The sequence below is a fragment of the Protopterus annectens genome, chromosome 4.part0 (assembly GCF_019279795.1).
Source record: "Protopterus annectens isolate FY-2018-M chromosome 4.part0, PAN1.0, whole genome shotgun sequence".
In the NCBI taxonomy this organism is placed as follows: Eukaryota; Metazoa; Chordata; order Ceratodontiformes; family Protopteridae; genus Protopterus; species Protopterus annectens.
The window spans coordinates 1,545,618,392-1,545,644,120 of record NC_056733.1 but is presented as its reverse complement, the minus strand read 5'-3'; positions in this window follow the sequence as shown (position 1 = coordinate 1,545,644,120).

Here is a 25,729-nt window from a genome sequence, read left to right as displayed (position 1 = left end):
TGTAACAACTGACCATAATCTTAACTATGACACTCACATAAACTTAACCATCAAAGCAGTTAATAGAAAACTTGGTCTCTTCTATAGACTTAAACCCTTTCTTACACACTGCCAGAACTACTATTGCACAAACCCATCTAATCTCCACCCTACTCTACGCCTCCCCCATTTATACCAACCTATCCAGAATTAATCTAAACAAACTGGCAACCTCCTTTAATAATATCGCCAGATTTGCCACTGGTTCCCCTTTTCAAACCCACCATTGCCAAAATCTGAAACAGCTAGGATGGCTGGAATTTTAAAATCAGGTTCTTCTTCAACAGCTTACTATCACTCACAAGGTTCTGTACCATCCCACTAATACCCCTGTACTCTGTAACCTTATTAGTCCTTATAAAAATCTTAAAACTCTATGTTCAGCTAACAGGTTACTAGTAGCCACCCAGAAATCCAATAACAAATCTGGTAACTGCCTTTTTACTAACTTTGTTGGAAACACTTGGAATAAGCTTCCAAAGAATCCAACTTCCCTTACATCTACACCACTTTTCAAGAACCAAGAAAGAGCCTTCCTTAAATTTCAATGGCTCTGTACGTGTACTAAACCAGACTGATACCCTCTCCTCTTGCTAAACTACCTCTAAACCTACTTCAACAATTATATCTGTTTCATATTTCCTTCTCTATATGTTAATGAAGCATTACAGTTTCTCTAGCTTAATTTCAGCTTTTTCTATTCCTTCCTGAACAACAACATAATACAAACTAGCCCTTTAGACATTACATGTTATCCCAAGAACTGTTACTATTTATGTACATAACAGGTTTGATAGATACTAGCTATTTGTTTCACTTTCTCTCTCTGTCTGATATACTGCCCTAAATCTACTATATCTGTCTTCTATAGTTACTTTAACTGCTCTTAATCTCGCTACACCTATTCCAATATAATTATATCTTTTTTCTCTTTTTTTCCGCTCTCACCTACTAACTCAAACTAAATGTATGGTAAAGTGTTTTTTTTTTCTTTTTTGTTTTTACATATTAATGTACTTTCGTAATGTCTCTCATTAAGTAGATGCATACTATCTTTATTTCACTTTGTATAATCCTGTTTGGAGCTTTTCTCCCTTGGCCTCTACTGAAAATGGACATATAGCCAGATAGACTAGCCTGGTCAACAAATGTAAAATAAAATAAAATAAATAAATAAATTTGTACTTCAAACCAAGATGCCAGTAATAAATGCAGTTCCAACTTGCTTCCTTGCTGTTTGTATATGTGTGTGTGTGTGTGTGTGTGTGTGTGTGTGTGTGTGTGTGTGTGTGTGTGTGTGTGTGTGTGTGTGTGTGTGTGTGTGTGCCTGCTGGCTGAAGTAGACAATAAATTGTTTGACTGCATCCTGCTTGCATCAGCAACATTTAAACACTTTTTAACTACATCACCATCATCACCATCCAGTTGGGAGTTAGCACAGTATGGTTCACTCACCCCAGCTCTAGTGATACATGAAAATATGACATAAAACAGTAATGCAAAATATGAACCTGCATTCATTTCCAGGGGAATAAACTAGCCAGGTATTCCTCAATGTGGCACACTCTGCCTAAGGCTGTACAGGAATACGCCATGAAAAATTCCAAGCTGCCTATGGAATTCTGACATGTATAATTGCAAGTTCTTGAATTATGACAAAAAAAAAAAAAACAATGAAACTAAAATAAATGAATGCTGACAACTGGTTGTCTTATTTAAAGTTTTTTTATTCTTTTTCTTTCTTTTTTTTTTTTTTTTTTGCTGGAGCTTGGTTCCTTTTACCCCTACTCCATCAGTACTTAAGGCATGTACTAAATTGTAAATTAACATACAGGAGAGAAAAGGGAATACTGAGAGACACAATGATATAGGACATAGTAATTTCAAGCCTTGAGTTTCATACACTCACGTCTCAGCATACTAGGACTGAGTTTCATAATTTAAAATTGTTACCAAAAGACAATACTGCGGTGGTGGTGCTGCGGTAGCATTGTTGCCTCGCAATAAGACGTTGTCCCATTCGATTCTCAGCTAGAGCGTCTTCTGTGGAGCGACATGCGTGATTGGGCATACCTTCGTTGAAGGTTGTGCGTCAGAGCTGGCAACTCGGCACGTGAAAATCTACTGCCAATCATTAGCAGACCGGAGTTCCGCTGTGGCGACCCCTAACCGGGAAAAGCCGAAAGACACAACAACAACAACAACCAAAAGAATGTAACAAATACAAAACAACATAGCAGAATTTCTTAACAAGCATGCTTCCATGCATCAAATGGGCAGATATTTCCAGAGCTATACAAACATAGGCAACAGCATGCATCACAGTAACTACACAACTGAGAAGCTAACAGATCAAGCAACAGATTTATTATTGCAGACAGTGCAGTGAGAAAAAGACTACTGACCACACAAATGCTATTGTTTTGCCATTGTAGGCCACTCACCAATGTTAGTCAAGCAATAGCAGACAGACATACTGCTTGTACTTGACCGAGTACAGATTTTCTGAAGCATCTCACAGAAATGCTAATATTTAGGTAGACTGCCCCCAGGATTCAATAAACTCCATGTAGGTTTCACACACAGCCAACATGGAGTGTTTTCATACACATGATGTTGTTTATCGTGCAGCATCATGTCATGTATATTAATGATGTGTGGCATGCATAAGCAAGGTTTTGTGGGTTGTGCTAGTGTTGCTGGCCACAAACCTCGAATATGAATGCAGATCATATCTCTCAACCTTTTAGTGCAAGAAATCTGTACAAAGACTAAAACAATAGATTGACAAAGGCCCAAAAATAGGGACAGATTTTCAATAGTGTTCTAATAAATTTAGAAAGTAGTTAGAATAATAGGATTTGTGTTAGTGTGCATTTTCTGAAGGATATGAAGTATAAAACTCAAATGTATGTCATTATGTATTCACTTCAATCTCCAGTGATTTTCCAGAAAACCATAAATTTTACAATGAATGGGCCAAAAATATGATGCAAACACCTGGACAGTTAGGAGGTATGATGAGGACAGCATTTCCATTTAAGGTTGCTGGCTGAAAAAGTTAACTGTAGGACAGTGTGGCAATTGCTTTTCCCTTATTTGAGTTTTCTTCATTAAAATTTGTTTGTGGCACTGCCATAGATATTTTTTTCCTCATTTCAACTATGTCTCCATTGTTTTATTTTTGGGGCCAGTGCTTGCGCAATGCTCCTCTTGGCACAAATGTGTTTGAGTGTGCTCACCTGGTTTGTGCAAAGTGCTCGAGTGCACATACTTCACAAATGGACCACCCAGGTTGCAGACAGGAACCAAGCAGCCACAAAAATAAACAATGTGCATTCAATTAATACTATTTGTCATCGCACAAACATGGTAAGTGGTGTTGTGCTGCAATTAACAGTGAGAACTTTACAATGAATTCTAAGATAGGGAATATCATGTCACTAATTCTGTCAGCAGGTGTTAAGTGTAGGTGTGGAGGGCAGATGGAACAGGGGTTCTAATACAGGGTGTGCAAACTTTATTGTACTGTTGTGACACTGCAGATTATAGCAGTGAAGTGCAACATATACAATTGTTTTCTCAGCCTTCTTGTAGCAATAGCTGTAAGTGCAGGACTAGCCCAGACATGGCCCATTTGACTAACACATTTACACAAGTGCCTGTATACCAAATACCTTTGAAATTTCATTGCTTGCCACTGTTGCACATCACTTACCATTGTGCCAACACATTGCCTGCCAGTGCACACCCTTGACTACTGTATTTGCACAATGATAAGAGATGTGCAACCTTTCCAAATGTTGCAAAACCAAACAATGCACAATCTCAGTAAGCGTGATACATGTCATTGGTGTGAAAACATCAGGATACAAAATGCAGTTGATGGGAAATGCTCATTTTACATTGGACATGAGAAATGATACATATGTCATGTGTTTCTGGTGAGGGAGCATGCTTCCAAGTGCACAGATAGGGTGTTCAGGAGTCCAAAGTCTTTATTGGACTCCTAGTTAAGGAGCATGGGCCATAGTTGCTACAGCAGGACTAGTTAGGCTCAGAATACAAGTCTGAAACCTGGAATAGTATTGCTAGGACTTTGACCAGTGCTACAGGTATCCCAAGCACTGGTGAGCAATGTTAGCATCATTTTAAAGACCTCTGGAGGAGGAAGTGGGATACCGTCAACTATTGGATCAGGAAATTTAGTATGGAGGACACCCCACAGATGTGTACATATCAATTACAGTGACTAATTGTTAAGAGTTAAAAGCTGACTATAGTCAAGACTGGTATTCTTAATGGTACTCTGTTCTGTTTTTTCCACAGCTGCCATCTAGCGACCATTGAATGTGAGGTCCCATGTTGCGTGTTTGTCAAGGATGCGGAAAGCATGTGATATGTATGCTTCAGAACAGTGCTGTTGTTGTACCATTAAAAGTTAAGGACAGATTACTTGGCAGTTAACCCAGATGTATCAAACTGAGCATACATATCTCATCTGTAAAATAAAGTATGCATGCCCTAGTCTGTAGCACAAAGCAACAGTTCTATATTCGCAAATAACAGTGAGCATGCATCTCTAAACTGTAAAAGGAAAGTATGCATGCAGTAGTCTGTAGGAAAAAAATAGCAGTACAGTATTAGAGATTAGTCAGTGGTTGTGGGTTCAAAAACTACTCTTCCCAAATATACAATACTGTTAGGTTTTCATAATTATTGCAGTGTAGCTTCAGACCTCTATACCAGTGGCACACATGGCCTTCTGTAAACTGGAATCAGTATAATAGGAAAATGAATATATGCAATATGTGCACACATCAAGGATTGCTGGCTGCAACCTATATAACAGTTTGCCTCTGTTATGAACTGGGTAGTCTTAAAAGTAATAAACAAATTTGTTAGGAGTTTGTAGTACTAAAAGTAAAGGTAACAGAATAGAGTCAAATAATTATATGAATGCTTTGTATGTCACATATGAAGTTACTAATATTATCCCTTTTTTTCTCTCACTCCAACCCTTATCTTCACTCTTTTTTTATTTGTTGTTATTTTTTTACCCACAGCACAGTGGGTAGGCTTGACCCACAGGATCCTCCGGCCTCCACTCCACCAGTTACAGCATCACAGCCAAGCACATCTGGTGCATGACCAGATAGCACCATTCTGCTGCCCCTGGACTACCTGTCCCCTCACGTAGTTCTGCCCAGGAGGATAGGTCTGTGGCTCCCTCCAGAAGCAGTGGCAGAGGTGGTGGCTTTATCACCTGAGAAAAACTGCCAAGGATGGCGTGTAGGATTGTGCACTGTACTGTGAGTGCACACCTATGCCTGATGGAGTGCCTGCTCTCCATCCTGATTCAGAATACCTGAAGGAGACACAGACATCAGAGACTGCAGCCAGTGATGCAGTGAGGTGACAGTGATGACAGTCCACTAGGTGAGGACTTGATTCTTACTGTCACCCAGCTTGACATGCATGGGACTTCAATTTCCCCACCCTCTTCCCAAACATGGTGTTCATCCACCTCTTGTGTCCTTCACTGTCCCTGTGTCTGACCTTGTATGTCCTGTCTGTCTGCCATTCCTTCCTCACCTACCCAACTTATCTGACACAGACATACCTACATCCCTTCCCCAGCATTCTTTTCTTTCTGCAAAAAAAGAAACAAAAACAAAAAAAGGCACCTATCCCAAAAAGAAAAAAAATAATCTCATACATAGCTCTCCATTTCGCACGCACATCTTCTTGGCACCCTTTATTCAGTCCGATTGGCTGCACAGCATTATTGTGTTATAGTCACTCCTCAGGCTGGAGGTGACCATCAAAATTCAGCTAGTATTCTGCATATATGATCATGTTTTACTGTTGAGAAAATGGATAGCTATGGTTCTTTCCTACATCCTTCTTGCACATTCCTTGCCTCCTTTCACTTTGTTTTCCCTCTGCTTGCTCCCCATTTCACCACTTTCCTGTCTTCCCCATTTCTTTTCTTTAAAGCATAATTGTGCAATGGTGCACATCACGCACCAAAGCAAAGCAATGGTGAACAGCAGCAGTATAAGTAAATGTATTTAAACACATCATGCACCAAAGCGAAGCAATGATGAACAGCAGCAGTATAAGTAAATGTATTTAAAAGTATCATACACACTTTTAAAATTACTACTTATACCTTTATTTGAATCCAGTAACATCTGGCTGCAGCAACAATGCATTAACACTTGCTGCCATACAGTCAGGTAGCAAATAAATTTTATACACTCATTAGTAACTGTCACAGTTTAGCAGGGATTTCCTTTTGTACTCCCTCATGCTTTCTCCCCATATCACCAATGTCATATCTTCCTCATTAATTTTATATGAAGCATCATTGCATAATCCTTATAATGTTTTCTAAAGCATTATTGCATGATATCCATTTAGTTTTATAAAGCATTAGTGTGCGATGGTGGGTGATGGTGTGTTCCATAATTAAGCAATGCTTATACAAATAAAGTTCAGTGTAATAGCTACAGCTGCATTTGATACCAGACCATCTGGTCCCAAAAAGGAACATATCACTGCATTATGTGAATTAATACTCACAACCAGAGAGTCAGTTAAGTAGTCGATGTATGCAACATCAGTTAAGTCTATCATTTGCTATTCAGTGTCTAAAATACACCTGCTATGCACCTGAGTCTGTAGCAGCATCTGTTAATGCATTGATCCATTCATTTTTGGGGTCAGATGGTACTGAGTTAAAATTCCGGTGTGCATAACAGTTTCAAATACTTTTACGTGTAAATCCAGACTCTAAAGTTATAAGCTTTGTATGGAGTCTCTAAAATACACATGCTAATTAACTAACTCTGTGGCAGCAGGTGTTCATGCACTCAATGGAGCAATATGTACATTTTGGGCTAGATGGTATTTTTTCCAATACAGCTGTATATAACACATAGCTACTTTTTGCCATTGCCATGTGTTAGTGTGCGATGCACACCATCGTTCAATAATAGTTTAAAGAAAAAAATGAGGAAGACAGGAAAGTGGTGAAATAGGGAACAAGCAGGAGGAAAAACAATGTGAAAGGAGGCCAGGAATGTGCAGGAGGGATGTAAGAAAAAACCATAGCTATGTATTTCTTCAACAGTAAAAAATGTTCAGGTGTGCAGAATATTAGCTGAATTTGCAGTGTCCACCCCAGAGAGAGGGGTGACCACAACATAATCATGTTGTATAGCCAACTGGATTGAATCAAGTGTCTCAAGTGGAGAGCTGTGTATGGGACAGTATTTTTGGGACAGGTACCCTTTTTTTTAAGAGAGGGAATGTTGGGGAAGGGATGTAAGTATGTCTGAGTTAGGTAGTTTGGGTAGCTAAGGAAGCAGACAGGACATACAAGATAAAACAAAGGGATGGTGAAGGGACACAAGAGATGGGTGAACACCATTGTTGGGGTGAGGGTGGGGATATCGTGAACTCATGGACATCAAGCTGGGTGACAGTGAGAGCTGAGTCAACACCCACTGGACTGTTATCACTGTCACATCACTCTGCAGATGGCTGCAGTGTCTGATGTCTGTGTCTCCTTGTGTTATTCAGTACAATGATAGAGAGCAGTGTCTCTATCCAGCATAGACATGCACTAACTCTGTGGTGCACAGTCCTTTACACCAACCCTGACAGTTCATCACAGGTGATAAAATCACTGCCTCTGCCACTGCTCCAGGAGGAAACCACTAGCCTATCATGTGGGGCAGAACTACCTGAGGGGGCAGGTAGTGCTTTGGCAGCAGAGGAGGTGCTACCATGTTGCATCCGAGATGATTGGTGCAATAGCTGATGGAGTGGGGGCAGGTGAATCCTGTGGGGCAGGCCTACCCCACTGTGCTGTGAGATAAAATAAAATAAAAAAAAAAAGGTAATTCAGCAAGTATCAGCCATGACTGAACTAGGCCCAAACCCACTGATGGACTTTTTCCAGAATCTATTTGGGGGGTGGGGTTCCATCCTAATGAATATTCTGATTGACATTTGTGTGGGTATACTCCTAATAGGAGCATGTGTTTGTTGTGGCATTCCCTGCATGAAAAGACTAATCAAAGATTTTATTGATGTATCTGTTACTGAAACTTTGTACCAAGATATTGAGATTGAAAAATTGATCTCAGATGACATTTTTTCTGAAGTATAGATCGAATGACTCACCTAGCTGAAAATCCTAAGTGGAAGAGGTTGGGAGATGAAATGACACTATGCATACTTCAAAATAGAATAAAAAGTATTAATAGGGGGGAAATGTTAGAAAAATATGTATTTGAATATATGAGAAATGCTAGTTTAAAAGCAAAGTAGTATATAATGCATTTTATTCTATTAATCATATAACAGAAAGGATTAATTCATGTGTAAATGTAAGTAGTTTTGAAACTGCAGTGTGGCTTGAAGCAAAATGACCTCCGACCCTGGCAGATGCTAGCTTAGCAAGTTTTAATGTTTATGCTTTTCACAAGTTATTATCTGCTGGGTCATGAAATTAAATATGTGAAATAATGAAATCTTCTGCACTTTCCTGCTGGGATGATTTGGCCTTGTATATGTGTTACTAAGATAGCATGCAGCTGGTGGGAAAGTGTTACAGTGAACAAAGATGTGTATTAGAAGATTGAATCCACCATTGTATTCGAACTGATGTGAAACCTTGAATAAGTAACTTTACAGAAAGACATTATGTCTGACCAGGTGGATAGCAAGGCTGTATTGTTACCAGAGGAAAACTTTTTTAAAATATACAGCATCAGCAGTTTTTATGAATAGAGGACTGTAAGCTAAAGTAATGTAGATGCCCTGTGACATACCATGTCAGTAAGGTGGGCACAGCTTGAATGCAAAGACTATATAGAATTGTGTGCTTCCTGTTTCATGTTAGACAAAATTCTGTACTTGTACGTTTTTTGCCTCCTGGTATACACTAGTAAACTTTTGAACCTGGACCTCCTGTGTATTGAATTCTTAATTTTATTTAACAGTTTGGTCCTTCTTAGCTGGAAATCCCTCAGACAGCTGCAGATCAGAGTCTAATAGTGGTCGAATACTGCGCAGGAGAAGTTACCGAAACGGTTCTTCTTGGGTGAAAAGACCTCCGACTGAATTGTCATTTAAAGAGGCTGGCCACTTTCTGATCTGTGGCCGAAGAGCGGATCCTGGACGACTCAATACCGGAGGCTCAGGTAGGAAGAATTTGCCTTTTTTATGTTTTAGATCAGGGACTAGGTTGCAGTATATTGTTGTCAAGATTTGTTATGCAGATCAGGGACAAGAGGTAGTACTGTATATTTGGTCATAGATCAGGGTAACAGAATAAGGTAGGCAGTTATTCTAGATAAACTGTGAAAAGGAACTGAACTTCTGATATCACGTGATAAGAAGGGTTATGTAACATTTTCTTTTACCATGGGAAATCAGTGCAATAAAACATCGTGAGATCCGCCCCTAACCGAAGACGCAAAATACATGCAATTACAATGTTCCGATAACGTTAGGTATTATACGAAATGGGTTAACAAATATGAATTTGATGGTAAACTAGATAAAACTTCACTAGTTAAACTCCTTAAGCAACTTAAATCCGATGCGGGAAGTCAGGCAAAAAAGCAACGCCAATTATGCATTCCTCAGGCACACAGGTGGATTGAGGAAGCAAATCGTAGAGAACAGAAGCTTAAAAATTCGAAAACATTATTTTTAGATAAAGAAGATAATAACTTAGTTATAGCAACAACTCCTCCTCCTCCCTTGCTCCCTCCTTTACCCTTTTCAGGATATGAAGCGAGTGGACAGGCTGGTCCACCTCCGCGTTATCCTGAAGTTTCAGCAAGACCACAACTGTTTGTTAGAGATCCTATTGAAACTAGGTCCCGAACACGTAAAATACACAGGGACGCAGAACCATATCAAATAGAGAGAAACCTACAGGATGAGAGTGAGGAAGAAATATGCCCACTTATAGAGGTCCCAAATCCACAGGCAGGGCAGGAAGGGCAGAACCCAACACTCTTAGTATATAGACCATGGACACCGGAGGATATCCGGAAAGCTACTGAGGGAATCCCCCATCCGAAAGTTAATTTTACGAAATTTTTAGAAGCTTTATAAGGCATGAGGTTGAGTTACCACTTGAATGGGGAAGAAGTAGAAAAAGTAGTAAGACAAATTTTAGGTCCAGATTGGCACATGATTTGTGGCACCTGGAATCCTCGTAATGCAGAGCTTAAACCACTCCCACATAGTGACACAGAATTAGACAACAGAGTGAAAGGTCTTACAGACCGAATCTCTGAGAAATGGAAACCTACAGCAGACTGGACTTGCATTATTCAATGCATACAGCAGGAAAATGAGACAATAGATGGGTACTATGCTAGATTATTAGAATGTTTTAATAATCATAGCGGTATGTCGGTTCCTGAGAACCAAACGAATGATTCCCCGTATGAATAACAATTGAAAAATGCACTTTTGAAAGGTTGCATTGCACCTATTAGTAGCTTCATTACTAAGCATATGATAGACCATCGAACAGGGAGGCTGCAAGCCTTACTTGAATACGCTAGACATGCTGAAAGACATTTTAATAGTAAAAAGAAAAAGAAGGCACAAGTCTTCACTGCTGAAGACGGAGCTGAAGTATTTGTCTTACAATCAGGTAAAAAGGGCAAGAAGAATGCCCAGGGAAACAAACAGTCTGACAAACGATTAGAAGATTTTGAAGATAGGTGAATGCTTCAAGTGCGGGAAAAAGGGACATCTAGCAAGGGATTGTAAGCAGAACAAAAAGGTAATTATAGAAGATAAGGGAGATGAGGACTGACTATATGATAGTGAAGATACATCATGCGAAAGTCAGAAATCATCAGGAAAAGTTAATAAACAAAAAACAAATGTAAATGTGATAGAAGGAATAGAGGAAGTGCAAGTATATATGGAGGATGAAGAAAGTGAAATTTTGGACTTAGCACTATTGAGCTTAGAGCTCTACTTAGCAGATACGAAACCGGAAGTTACATTTCTGGTGGAGGGAATGGAAGTCAAATTCCTGTGTGACTCAGGAGCGTCACGGACCCTGATATACCCCTCCAAGTTTCCAGAACATTCCGGATCACCTGATTATATACTGGTAAAAGCTGCAAATGGACAACTATACAGGGAACCACTTTCCCATGATATAGCAATAACTGACCCTGTTTCAGGTATGACCCAGAGAAGTAAAATTGTTGTTTCTGCAAAGTGTCCAGTAAACCTATTGGGCAGGGACCTTATGCAGATATTTGGCATAGCAGTAGTTCCAACTGTACAAGGTATGGAGGCGCAGAGACAAATGGATACCTTTGTAGTGCGATCGGAGGGTGAAACTTTTTACTAGTACAGCCAGGACCTAGTCATGACTGGTCCAGGGGCAGTAACCGAGGAACTGATGAATGTAGCCATCAGTAAAGCCCCCTCCCTTGACACTGATCAACAGCATTTGTTACACTGTACTCTATACTACTGTACTACACCAGGACCTGATAGAAAGTATGAGCAAGAATTGTTCAGAAATCGTGCAACTAGATTAGTATTGCATACTTTGTACTGGGATACTGAGGGGAACAGTGTAGTTAGCTGTTCATTACCTCAAGAATTCCTTGCATTATATAGATCAAATCAATTGCCACATGTCAGCTTGACAAAGAACAAAAATGTAAAATGGGCAGACTTAGGAGAAAAGGTGACAAGATGGGAGAAACAGACTGATTTAGAACTATCAGAACAAGGGATACAGAAACAAAAACTGAATTGGTTGACACAGACACATCCAGCTGTTCACTTGCAATCTAGTGAGGACAGCTGATTAGCATTTCTATTAGAAGAAGAAGAAAAGGCCTTATGTGAAATTCCAACGACTCTTTGGTCAACAGACAAGTCAGATTTAGGACTTATTCAAACAGCAGGACCAGTTACAATTACCCCAAAGTCAGCATTTAGACCACAGAAAAGACAATACCCTTTGAGAAAGGATGCAGAAATAGGAATCAAGCCTATAATAGCAGCATTACTCAAAGAAGGAGTACTGGTAGAATCTCCTGATTCACCATGTAATACACCCCTATTTCCTGTTAAGAAAGCAAATGGGGAATGGCGGATGGTTCAAGATTTACAAGCTGTGAATAATGCAGTAATACCTAGAGCACCTACGGTGCCAGACCCACATACTTTGTTAAACGATTTAAAACCGCAACAGAAGTATTTCTCTGTGGTAGATATCAGCAATGCTTTCTTCTCGATACCTATACATCCTGATAGTCAATATTGGTTCGCATTTACATTTCAGGGAAAAGGTATACATATACTGACTACCACAGGGATAGTGTGAGAGCCCAACATTATTTGCACAAGAAATGGCTAGCAACCTGGCAGGGTTTACCCCACCGGGAGGTAGTCAGATTCTACTTTATGTGGATGACATCTTGCTAGCAGCCCCCACCCAGCAACAATGCAGGGAGGATACTGTAGAGTTATTAAAATTTTTAGCAACACAAGGACACAAAGTAAACAAAAGTAAGTTACAACTTTGGAAAAAACAAGTTAGATACCTAGGATATGTAATATCCAATGAGGGTAGAATATTAGACGAAGAAAGAAAAACAGCAATTTTGCAAGCACCCAAACCAGCAACCAAGAAGGAAATGATGTCTTTCTTGGGTACAACTAATTTCTGTCGGAGCTGGATACCAAATTACGCTTTGGAATCTGCTCCACTGACTGACTTGATATATAAAACACCAATGGAAGCACAGGCTATTTTACAATGGACACCTGAAACAGAAACGGCTTTCTGCAGGTTGAAGCAGTTGATAGCTTCTTCATTAGTTTTAGGACTCCCAAATTATCACAAACGGTTCTTTCAGACTGTAGATTGCAAACAAGGATATATGACGTCAGTGCTGACACAACAACATGGGGACAAGCAACGCCCCATAGCCTATTATTCATCGCAGTTAGACCCAGTGGCGTGATCTTTGCCTCACTGTGTACAAGCAGTAGTTGCAGCTGCAATGGCAGTACAGGCTTCAGCCTCAGTGGTGTTATTCCACCCTTTCACATTGAGAGTGCCTCATGCAGTCGCAATAATTTTACTACAAGAAAAAATAGCATACCTCTCTCCTGCTAGACATCTTTCATGTATGACTATACTGCTGAGCCAACCTCATATGACAATTGAACGATGTACGACATTAAATCCATCAACATTACTTCCAACTCCTGCGGATGGCACACCACACAGCTGCCTGCAGGAAATTGAACAGTTAGCTTTACCTAGACAAGATCTCACAGATATGCCCTTGGATAATGCCGAGGTGACATATTACGTGGACGGCTCATGCAGAAGGGGCCCTACATGAAAGAATCTAGTAGGGTATGCAGTAGTTACAGACACTGAAATTCTAGAAGCCCAATCCTTACCACATAACTTGTCTGCACAAGCAGCAGAATTGATAGCTTTGACGCGGGCATGTACTTTAGCAAAAAACAAGTGTGTAAACATATATACTGATAGTCAGTATGCTTTTTCTACAGTACATGTATTTGCACAACAATGGAAAAATAGAGGAATGATAACATCTAGTGGAAAACCTATTAATCATAAACAAATTATTTTGGAATTATTAGAATCTATTCAGTTACCTACCAAAGTAGCTATTTGTAAATGTGTAGCTCATACAAAACAACACGATAAGATTTCGAAAGGCAATGCATGAGCTGATGCAGCTGCAAAGCAAGCAGCCTCAGACTCACAAACTTTACTTTTGAATGAGGAATTACAACCCTCTGAGATTTTAGATTTAGACATGTTAAAAACAATGCCGACACTTACTACAAAAACAGAAAAGCAAAAATGGGAAAAACGAGGTGCAATTCTTGAAAACGGACTGTACATTTCCAAAGAAAGAAAACCGATATTGCCGTCTAATTTATTTAGATATGCAGCTTTGTTGAGCCATGGGCAGTGCCATGTCTCAACAGGGGGGATGGTACAGTTAGTAAACCGAATATTCCAAACATATGGATTCATAAACTACACAAAAAAATTTTGTGCAGCTTGTCATACTTGTAACAAGCATCATGCACAAGGGGCATTTAAAACCAAGCAAGGAAGTTTTCCTATACTACCATATCCATTCCATACTATTTGTATGGGTTTCATAGAATTGAGTAAGTGTGAAGGGAAGAAATACTGTTTACTTATTGTAGATATGTTTTCCAAATGGGTAGAAGCTTTTCCAACCAAAAATCCGGATGCAGCAACAGTGGCAAAAGCCCTGATAAAAGAAGTAATCCCTAGATTTGGCATTCCGGAAAGGATTTATAGTGACAACAGCACACATTTTGTGAACCAGACAATCCAACAACTTGAGAGATTTTTTGGTATCTCCTTAAAGAACCATTGTGCCTACCACCCACAGTCAGCGGGACTGGTGGAAAGGTACAATGGTACCCTTAAGAATAAACTTAGGAAGTTAGTTGAGGAGACCCAAAAGAATTGGATACACTGTCTGCCTTTAGCACTGCTGAGTATGAGAACAGTTCCAAATGTGAAGGGTTTGACTCCCTTTGAAATAATTTTTGGGAGAGCATATTATGTGCCTCAGTGGAAAGCTCTCATGCCCACAGAACAAGAGGCTGACAGTTCATTAGCTAGTTATATGAGGAAACTGTTAACAAATAAATCGGTTTTGCAGTTTAACTCTTTTTCAGATAAGGAACAGACCAGACCGGTAGAAGCAGTTTTGGCCCCCGAGACGTGGGTTTGGCTGAAAGTGACGAAAAGGAAGAATTGGGCGAGTCCAAAGTGGGAAGGACCATACCAGGTTCTGTTGGCAACGCCTACGGCAGTCAGAGTGACTGAGAGGACGTCCTGGGTTCATTTGACACACTGCAAACCGGTAAAGAGCTTTCAACTTGATAAAAACTTTGTGACTGATACACAACAGGACCAAGATGGCCAAAAACAAAGCGAATAGAAACTTAGATCGACCCCAGAGATGTTGCATAATCATTTTGTTGAGTATACATTTATTGACTGTAATTGTGACAATTTTCCTCTTGTTGTGGTTTATCCTGCATACAACCACACAAGTGAAAGTGGGAAGGCGTGACAAAACATCTATAGACTGGCATCCAAATTTTAACACATACCTAGCCATGAAGCATGTATATGCAGAGACTATGAACATTTCAAATTGTTGGGTTTGTACAGCTATATCAACAGCATATGGAGGACTGATAATGTCCACTGTCCCTTTGGGGATAAATGAGACTTGGGAGAATTTACTCTTTGATAAAGGAACTGTGAGATCACAGGACAAAATAACTTTATTTTTACCTATCACACAAAAAGGAATTGTATGTTTTTACAAAAATGATACTCTCCAGGTGGGCTATAGCAATTGTAATATAACGATATCTTACCGATGTTATATTAAGAATAGTAATGGCAATATTCTTTGCAATACTAATTATGACTCATATTTGAACTCACTGAAAACAACCATGAATGATATTCGCAAGAATCCTGTTTTGTTTAAAGAATTGTCAGTTATAGATCAGAAAATGTTTCATGCAGGGTTAATGCGTATTAGTACTAAAGTAGAAAACTGTTATTTTATTTGTGGGAAAAAGGCATATAAATGGTTACCTGAGAATTGGTCCGGCAGTTGTTTTTTGGGTTATCTGGTTCCGGCAATAAGACGTACTGCAGAATTGCCTTTGGGTAAGATACGAAACGTGAGAGAAGCAGCCCAAAAACCGGAAGGTCCAGTTGAAAAACCTGTAAATCCAGTTGGAAGGATTGAAGCTGGCTGGAAAGACCATAATACCGTGAAAGACAAAAGTAAATTGACTCATATGGACTTTAGTGACAGTGTTATATCTTGGGCAGGAATATTCCCAGCATACGGAGCAGTCAAATCAATCTGGGAGCTGAGGAAGTTGTCGAAACTTCTCGAAGTAATGAGTAACGCAACTTTTTCTGCCCTAGAACTGGTGACTGATGAACTGAATGCAATGAGAACTGTTGTGCTACAAAATTGAATGGCTCTTGACTTCACCCTAACGGCGAGAGGTGGTACGTGCACGCTTATCAAAGAAGAATGCTGTGCGTACATACCAGAAAACAGGCATAAAATTAATAACCACCTAGAGGTAATTCAGCAAGTATCAGCCATGACTGAAGCAGGCCCAAACCCACTGATGGACTTTTTCCAGAATCTATTTGGGGGGTGGGGTTCCATCCTAATGAATATTCTGATTGCCATTTGTGTGGGTATACTCCTAATAGGAGCATGTGTTTGTTGTGGCATTCCCTGCATGAAAAGACTAATCAAAGATTTTATTGATGTATCTGTTACTGAAACTTTGTACCAAGATATTGAGATTGAAAAATTGATCTCAGATGACATTTTTTCTGAAGTATAGATCAAATGACTCACCTAGCTGAAATTCCTAAGTGGAAGAGGTTGGGAGATGAAATGACACTATGCATACTTCAAAATAGAATAAAAAGTATTAATGGGGGGGAAATGTTAGAAAAATGTGTATTTGAATATATGAGAAATGCTAGTTTAAAAGCAAAGTAGTATATAATGCATTTTATTCTATTAATCATATAACAGAAAGGATTAATTCATGTGTAAATGTAAGTAGTTTTGAAACTGCAGTGTGGCTTGAAGCAAACTGACCTCTGACCCTGGCAGATGCTAGCTTAGCAAGTTTTAATGTTTATGCTTTTCACAAGTTATTATCTGCTGGGTCAGGAAATTAAATATGTGAAATAATGAAATCTTCTGCACTTTCCAGCTGGGATGATTTGGCCTTGTATATGTGTTACTAAGATAGCATGCAGCCGGTGGGAAAGTGTTACAGTGAACAAAGATGTGTATTAGAAGATTGAATCCACCATTGTATTCGAACTGATGTGAAACCTTGAAGAAGTAACTTTACAGAAAGACATTATGTCTGACCAGATGGATAGCAAGGCCGTATTGTTACCAGAGGAAAACTTTTTTAAAATATACAGCATCAGCAGTTTTTATGAATAGAGAACTGTAAGCTAAAGTGATGTAGATGCCCTGTGACATACCACGTCAGTAAGGTGGGCACAGCTTGAATGCAAAGACTATATAGAATTGTGTGCTTCCTGTTTCATGTTAGACAAAATTCTGTACTTGTACATTTTTTGCCTCCTGGTGTACACTAGTAAACTTTTCAACCTGAACCTCCTGTGTATTGAATTCTTAATTTTATTTAACACTAACCCTAACTCACTTAACCCACCCCTAAACCTAATTCACCTAACCTGCGCGTTAACCCTAACTCACCTAACCTACACCCTAACCCAAACTCACCTAACCCACTCCCTAATCCTAACAACCACACAATCGCACGCTTACCTGAACCAGACCCGTAAATCTCCACCACAGCGCTGAAAATAGCGAAGCCACAGAACCGGCTAATCAAATTATTTTCATAGGAAAGAATTTGGTGTTCTGCAGCTTCGCTATTTTTAGCGTTCAATCAAAACGGGTCGATATTAGAACAGTCGAAGTTTTAAACTTCAATGTTCTGATATAGACCCCAATTATTGACTCTATTCTGTTACCTTTACTTTTAAGACTACCAGCTCCTAACAAATAACTTTTTACTGTTAAGACTACACAGCTCATAATAGATGCACACTATACTACAGTTTGCAGCAAGCAATCCTTGATGTGTGCATATATTGCACATACACGTGTTCTAATTATACTGATTAAAGTTTACAGCAGGCTATTTGTGTCACTGCTTTAGAGCTCTGACATTACATTGAAATAATGATGGAAACTTAACAGTATTATATATTTGGGAAGTGTGTTTTTTGAACCCACAACCTCTAACTACTCTCTGATACTGAACTGTTGTTTTGGCCTACAGACCAATGCATGCATACTTTCCTGTTACTGTTGAGAGATGCATGCTCAATTTGATACAACTGTATAACAAACCAATAAAGGTGACTTTGCTTTTAATGATAAAATAACAGTACTAATCAGATGCATAGTTACCACATGATTCTTACATCCATGCCAATATAGAGGCATGGGTTCATGCATTTAGTTCTTAGTCTGTGACAGCTGTGGAAAAAAACAGAACAGAACAGAATACCATTATGAATATCAATCCTGACTATATCCAGCATTTAACTCTTACAAGTAGTCTTTGTAAGTGATACACATCTGCGGCATGTCCACAGTTCTTCAATCCAACGTTCAAGGGTATCCCTCTTCCTCATCCAGCAATCTCTGTAGTGATTTCTACATTGTTCACCAGTGTGGGAGGTACAGGTGATACTGGACAAAGCCTGGGCAAAACTATTCCATGCCTCTGACTTGCAATCAGAGCCACAATAGTCCCTCTGCAATAGCCTGGGCCCATGTTCATTCACTAGGAGTCCAACAAACAGTTTGAACTCCTAGACACCCCATCTTTGATGTCAGAATCTCACAACCTCTCCATGAATAGATGCCATGCCTTCCACAGATCAAATCCAATGTAGATTGATGTTGTTCTACTAGTTGCAGGTATCATGCTTACTGAGAGTGTGCACATTTTGGTTTTCAACATTTGAAAATGTTGCTATCACTTACCATTGCTCAAGCATGGTACTTGAGGGTGCACACTGGCAAGCAACATGTTTGCACAATGGCTAATAGTATTAATTTAATACACCTGGTTGTTTGTGGCTGTCTTGGTCCTGTCTGGTCCCTGGGTGGTCCACTTGACCAGTTTGTGCACTGCCGTTCTACATGCAAGCCAAATGCATTTGTGCTAAGTGGCACACTGCGCAAACAGTGGCTCCCCAAAACAAAAATTAAGCTGGGAAATAGTTGATAACAGGAAAATCAATCTATGCCATACAAAGTAGAAAATTGTAGCACCCATGAGATGTGTCTACAGAGGTCTGGATTTCAACTTTCACTGTAATGCACTGTCAGAAAACAGGATCGGTGCCTTATCCATCTTCGTCACACAAACAGCTTGCAGCAAGGAAATGAAGCAATTCCTCCCACAGCCAAGTGCAACTAAATGTACACTAATATCAAGGCATAAACTGTTATTTGCACATTTATTATATTTAACATATTTGGATGCAGTGCACTTGGTGATCACACAACCTGTTATGATTATTCTTTGCAAATATTCAGATCTGTCTTACCTTTTTGGGTTTCTTGGTCATTCATCAGTTATCTGACCAGTACTCAAAGACATGCAGTGTGTAAGCCAGTCTATATCATTTACCTTAAAATGTGTGAGGATAGTAACTGGGAATACTATGATATATAGTTACCATCAAATGAAGGGCAGGTTTGATGGCACAAACAATTTTAGAGTGCTCTTTTGTAGGGGGGAGCAAATGTGAGTTTCTGCTATGGTATATGCACGGGTACACTGTTCGTTTCAGGAGGGGACCAGGCTGAACTATTGTTATGAGACAACCAAGGATATGTAGCTCTCTCTTATTACTATCCTTGTTTTGCTTCCTGCCTGTTTGACCTTGTGAGGCTTGTGAAGTCAGAAACTGCAATATGTCTCATTACTTTCTAACTTCTCTCTGTTTTTATTTCCCATTACAAACATATGATGTTAAACTGAGGGCATGCAGTGATCATCAGTACTTTGGAGATATATGAATGTCTGAATCTTTGATGCCTGTGACCTACTACTTGCTAATGGACGCATGCAAGTGAAATAACTCTCTGCTATCACATGTTACTTTAATTTGTGTATAAATCTCCCACCTTTGACTTGCTTACTGTACCAAGTGATGAAATACAAGGACATGCCATAATATTATTATACAATACAGTACACATTCAGGACTTACCTTGTAAATGCAGCAGTTTTCACAGTGTTAGTTCAGGGATGACTGTGATACAAACAGTACACAGCCAATACATGGGGAGGTAAAGGCTCTGGCTCTGAATTGAGGCCAGCAGAGGTCACAGAGTTCCAGTATTATATCCCTGTCCACCCTGTAGCACTCTACAATGTCCATGTCATGTATATTGTGATAAGTTATATATGGCTAGAAAACTTTTCTCTGTCTTGGTCTAGGCCTATTGGCAGCAGCAGCAGCATTGCCTCCAGCCTATAGCACATGCAAATGGAGTTAAGCAGCAGCAGCTCCTAATATTCTGTCTGTGTAGATGTTCTGTGTCTGTGCTCCACTGCTTTTGAAATCCACAGGAAAAACTAGCATGGAGTCTACATGGTTGCTTTATACTTTTTGAATAGCTTCGCCAGATTGGTTGATTAGCATGCAGTTCAGCAGCTGCTTATGCTGTAATTAGCATCTCTGAAACACAGGCTAAAACATGCAATCTATTAATAATCTACTCCATTTTAAAAGGAAAACATGTAGCTAGCTAAACTGATAATGAGGATATTTGCTACATGTTTACAGGACCTCACAATAGCCAATTTGTTCCAGAGACATCTTTACAGAGTATTGAACTCCAGAAGGTATGCTGTCATTTTATTACCTACATAATGCATATGCTAAAATACTTTAAAGAATATTGTGAAGTAAAGGCTTGCATACTTTTATCTGCATGCTTTAGTTAGAAGTGTACTGATGACATGGCCATATTAGTCAAGCCATTTTAGGGGTAAAAATGATTGACAGTTCATGAAAATAGAAAGCTGTGTGATACATTTGTACAAATGTTTCAGGGACAGGTCCTTTGAAAGCATGTTTAGCATTTCAAAGATGTTTTATTAACAAAATGATTAATGTGCCTGTTCTTTTGTGGGTGGGGGAGCAAAGAAAAGTCATTATTATGTCACAAACTAGAATGGACTGCTCCTTTTGGGGGAGCACAGTTGAGTTACTGCTATGGCACATACAAGGATATATTGTTCTTGCTACTCTCCTTGTTTTGCATCCTGCCTGTTCAAGTCCAAGGAAGTCATTGTTCCATTGTATTCATCATTCATCAGACCTATCATTGAGTACAATGCCCTCTTTGGCATGTACATAACCAGGCATATCCAACAACTGGAACTTCCACAGAGGTTCCTCACTAAAAGAATACAGGGCATAAGTAATATGTCCTGTGCAGACTGCTTCAGGCTCCTACAGGCATTTGAGAGGAGATCTATGCCTGGCATACAGGGCATTGTCAGACCCCACTCTCATGAACCTCCTGCTTATCCACAAAACAAACGACACCAGAATTACCCATTCTAGAGACTTAAACATTATCTGTGATATAAATGGGACCTGCTGGAGAGATAGGTATGTATCCCAGAGACTACCCCATCTATGGAACAGACTCCCCATCCATGTGAAGCAGAGCTCCTCTCTAACCCAAATCAAGTGCAACTTGGATAATTGGATGGGAAACCAGAAATTCATCCCTGGTTTGGCACCTATTTCTCTAATGGACACAGATAACCTGTAAATGGTTCATCTCCCAGGTCCATGCTTACACTTATCAAGGGTATCAGAACTTGTAAGATATTTGAGATGCATGGCTAGGCTTCAAAAGGCCCTTGTGGTTGTTAACCTAGTTAACACCTATGAACCTGTGTAATACTTATGTGTATCATCGTTCTGTTGTCATTGAGGTGGAGACTCCCCTTCAGTTAAGTGTAGAACAATCTAATTGTTGACGATCTCCATCAAAATGTTTTTTTTTTTTCTGCTGGGAAGGGGTCAACGTAATATGCAAGAAAGGCTACAAGTATGGTAGCAGATTGTTGCCAAAATCAATTCTGTGATTAGCCACAGCTGGACATAAGAACAGGTGTGCCACAGAGCCACTGACATGATTACCCCTGCACGGAGGTGAACAGCTGATGTTGCCCAAGACCAAAGATTAACCAGGGGAGGGCCTGCCACAGAACCACATCTCAATCCTAATGAAGAGTTCCTGGTAAATATCCTCCATCATGAGAGCTCATGGCAGAGTGGACCACAACATGTACTTGATGTGGGCACCACTCCTTCTGAATCCCAGAAGGAACTTCCAGGTAAACTTTGTTATATGACCAGTTGAATGATGTTGTATAGTAAAACAATTGAAATATTTTTTTCTTCTGTGTCACATGTCATTTTTTTTTTTTGGGGGTTGACGATTGCTATAGTGATAAGCTCAGTTTGGAGATGTCAGCCATGTTCTTGTACAATGTACAGTTAATGCACATATAGAGAAGTACATGAAGTACCTCCTGTTTTACTGTTAATTGTAATGATGTTGCCCTTACCTTTTACCTAACTTATTTCATGACCATCAGGAATCCAGCAAGATATACCTCCTGCAGATGGTAAGCCAAATAAATTTATGTCAGTACTGCATATCAATTTAAAGAAATATCACAATTTGTCATGTGGTGTGTATTGCTGTACTGTCTGTATTAGTGGCAGCACCAGTAGTTGTTTAGCATATATTGCACCATAGTAGTACAGTTATTATTGTATGCCTGTGTTTCTTCTTTTTTATCATTGATGATCATGTCAGTGGGAGTGTGGGCCCTGTGCCACCTGATGTCAGTATCTCTTCAGACACTTATGATGATGGTGGCAAAACTGAGACACAATTGGGGGTGCAGAGGTTGAATCTGACACAGAAGTTGGCATCCAGCCACCCCCTTTATTTTCCCCGGACACAGCCAATAGGCCTATGTCTACCCAGTCCACTGAATTGTAATTTTATTAGCCTTTTTGGGCTGATTTCTACCCCTTTCAACTTTCTGGCTTAAAAAGACATGCGTTTGTGCATTTTTCACATTGTGCAGCACCATAGGGCTACAGTTAAACTATTCCAGGTGCCAGAAAGTCTGTTCTTCAAATTTTCCCTTAGAACTAGCTGGTTTCTCAGTAGTAGCACTAAACTCTGAACCCCTGTGACTAGCACTTGCTCTAGAACCTGCGGGAAAGCACTAGGAAGCCTGAAACTGATACAAGCACTCAACTCTCCTTGTCAATCAGGAGAAATTAATCATAGGTACTAAACAGCTTATAATTGCAAAGTACCTTTCAAAGGTAAGGGAAAACAGCTCTTGTACTTTACAAAAAAGCACCTAAACAGGCATGTCCAAGTGTCAGCTTCTGGTGATATCTCCTGTCCACCTGGTTAATCTGGGCATACATGGGAAATGCGACATCTGCCTCATGTACACAGACAACCCTCTCCTACCACCCAGTACTACAACCTGCAAGAGATGCACTTACATAGCCAAACTGGAAGCAAAGCTCTCTCCAGCCAAGATTGTGCTAGACAGTCAAGAGGAGAAGGTTAACACATGCACTACACCTCAAGCAACACATAGCCCTTCAAAACCCACACCAACACCCACACATAGCAACACTAAACCCACATATGTGGAGGCACTTAACATTAACCTGCCCAAGAAACAAGGACTTCTGAAGCTGAAATGCAGACAAACACCAGTCACAACCAAAGTGACACATCACTCACAACACCAGTGTACCACCCAACAACAGCTCCTAAGGCAAGAAAATGTACACAACACTTTAGTCATAGATGACTCTATAGTCAGGCACACTGATGTCCCACTCACCAGGCTGAACAAGGAGAAAATTACAATCAGCTGCCTGTCAGGTGCCAGGATCCGCTACAAGTCACTCCACAACAAGTACAAATATGACTCTGTCATTGCCCATGTTGGAGTGAATGACTTGAGATGTACCTCCCTGGACAACATGAAAAGAGAAATGGAAGAGCTCTTGGATCATGTGGCCCAGGCAGGTATGAGCCAATCTCAGGGTAGCATCCTGCCTTCGCCCATAAGGCGAAGGACAAAATGATTGACTTCAACAACTGGTTAAGCTTCTGGTGTCATTCAAAGGGGATCCAGTATCTGTCTGCCTGGGAAGACATGATCGACAAACCATGATGCTTTGCCAGAGATGGCCTGCACCTGTAACCCCTGGGATTCAGGTTACTGGCTAAAGGTCTTGCTACCCCTATAGTGCCTTTTTTAGGCAAGGTTCAAAGGACAAAACCACCACTTTAACAGATAAAAGCATGCAAAATCTGAAGGTAATGCTACTCCATGCTAGAAGTCTAAACCTCAAAATGCACTCTCTCGAGCCACTCCTAAAAATGGAGAACATCGATATCTGTGCAGTAACTGAGACCTGGTTCAAGGCTCCAGAGAGCACGCCTGCAATACCAGGCTACAACTCTTACCACAATTTTCAGCTGCCAAACAAAGATGAAAACACTAAAGGTGGAGGAGTGTCCATATTCATCAAGGATATTCACACCTCCAGGCTAGTTGCCCAACACAATGCATCTGAAATTCTCCAGGAGCAACTAACACTAGGAAAGACTGCAATCCAAATTGTAGCTTGCTACAGATCCCCCTCCATGGCCCAAGATTCTCATTACAACTTTCTAAACATACTGGAAAATATTAAGATACAACCAAACACCCTAATACTGGGTTATATCAACTACCCTGCCATTAACTGAGAAAACTACTCGGGTACCAACTCCTTTTCCCAACGGTTATAGGAAATCGTAAATTCCAATGCCCTGGATCAACTAATCCATTGTCCCACCAGCGGCTCCAATATTCTAGACCTGGTCATTACCAGCATGGGAGATAGATGATCCACACCAGTGGTCACCCCCTCATTGGTCAGGTCTGACCATAAGCAAATCACCCTTGACTTCCACATCCCACCCCAACCCCCATTAGGAAACCTCTATAAAAAACTTCTCCAAAGCCAACTTCATGCTACTGAAGTCAGACGTGACAAACTTCATTTCACCCATGCAGATGGAATCTGTAAGTTCGAATGCTGAATCCTACACTAAGGCACTGTACGAGCACATCCACTCGTACATGAATCGTGCCATTCCAAACAGAACCAAGATGCTCTCCTCCAAAAAAAGGAAGCCAATCTGGTGGTCCCCTGCTATAAACAAACTATACAACAGAAGGAAGAAACTGTTGCAGAAAAGAGGAAAATCCCAGGATGCAAAAAACTCCGTTACCAGCCTCAATAAGAAGCTCAGATCCCTCATAAAATCCTCAAAAGCTAGTTACGAAAATAAAATTGCCAAAGATTCCCAAGACAACCACAAGGCATTCTATAGTTATGTCAAGAATCTAAATTGCAATGCTCAGATCTGCTCTGAGCTACAACAGAATAGCATTAAATATACTGATCCCAAGGATATTGCCAATATCCTGGCAGATCGATTTAATGCCAACTTCACCCCCCCTCTCTCCCTCTAAAGGGCCCATTTCATTACCCAAAGATTCCCAAATTCCAGTAATCATGGCCACACAGGTAGAAACCGCACTCTCCAAAGCTAAGAATGCAGCATCCATGGGAACAGATGACATCCCAAGCTGTGTACTACATGAACTACAAAATGAACTGGCACCTCACCTAAGTGTCATGTTTAATCATAGCCTCACCTCAAGCTTCATGCCCACTGAGTCACGCACAGCTACAGTTATCCCACTCTACAAGGGGGAATGACCTTGGATCCCAGGAACTACCGTCCCATCAGTTTGATGAGCCTGATCTGCAAGGTCATGGAATGCATTATCATGGAACTTATAAACAAAGACATTGGCAACT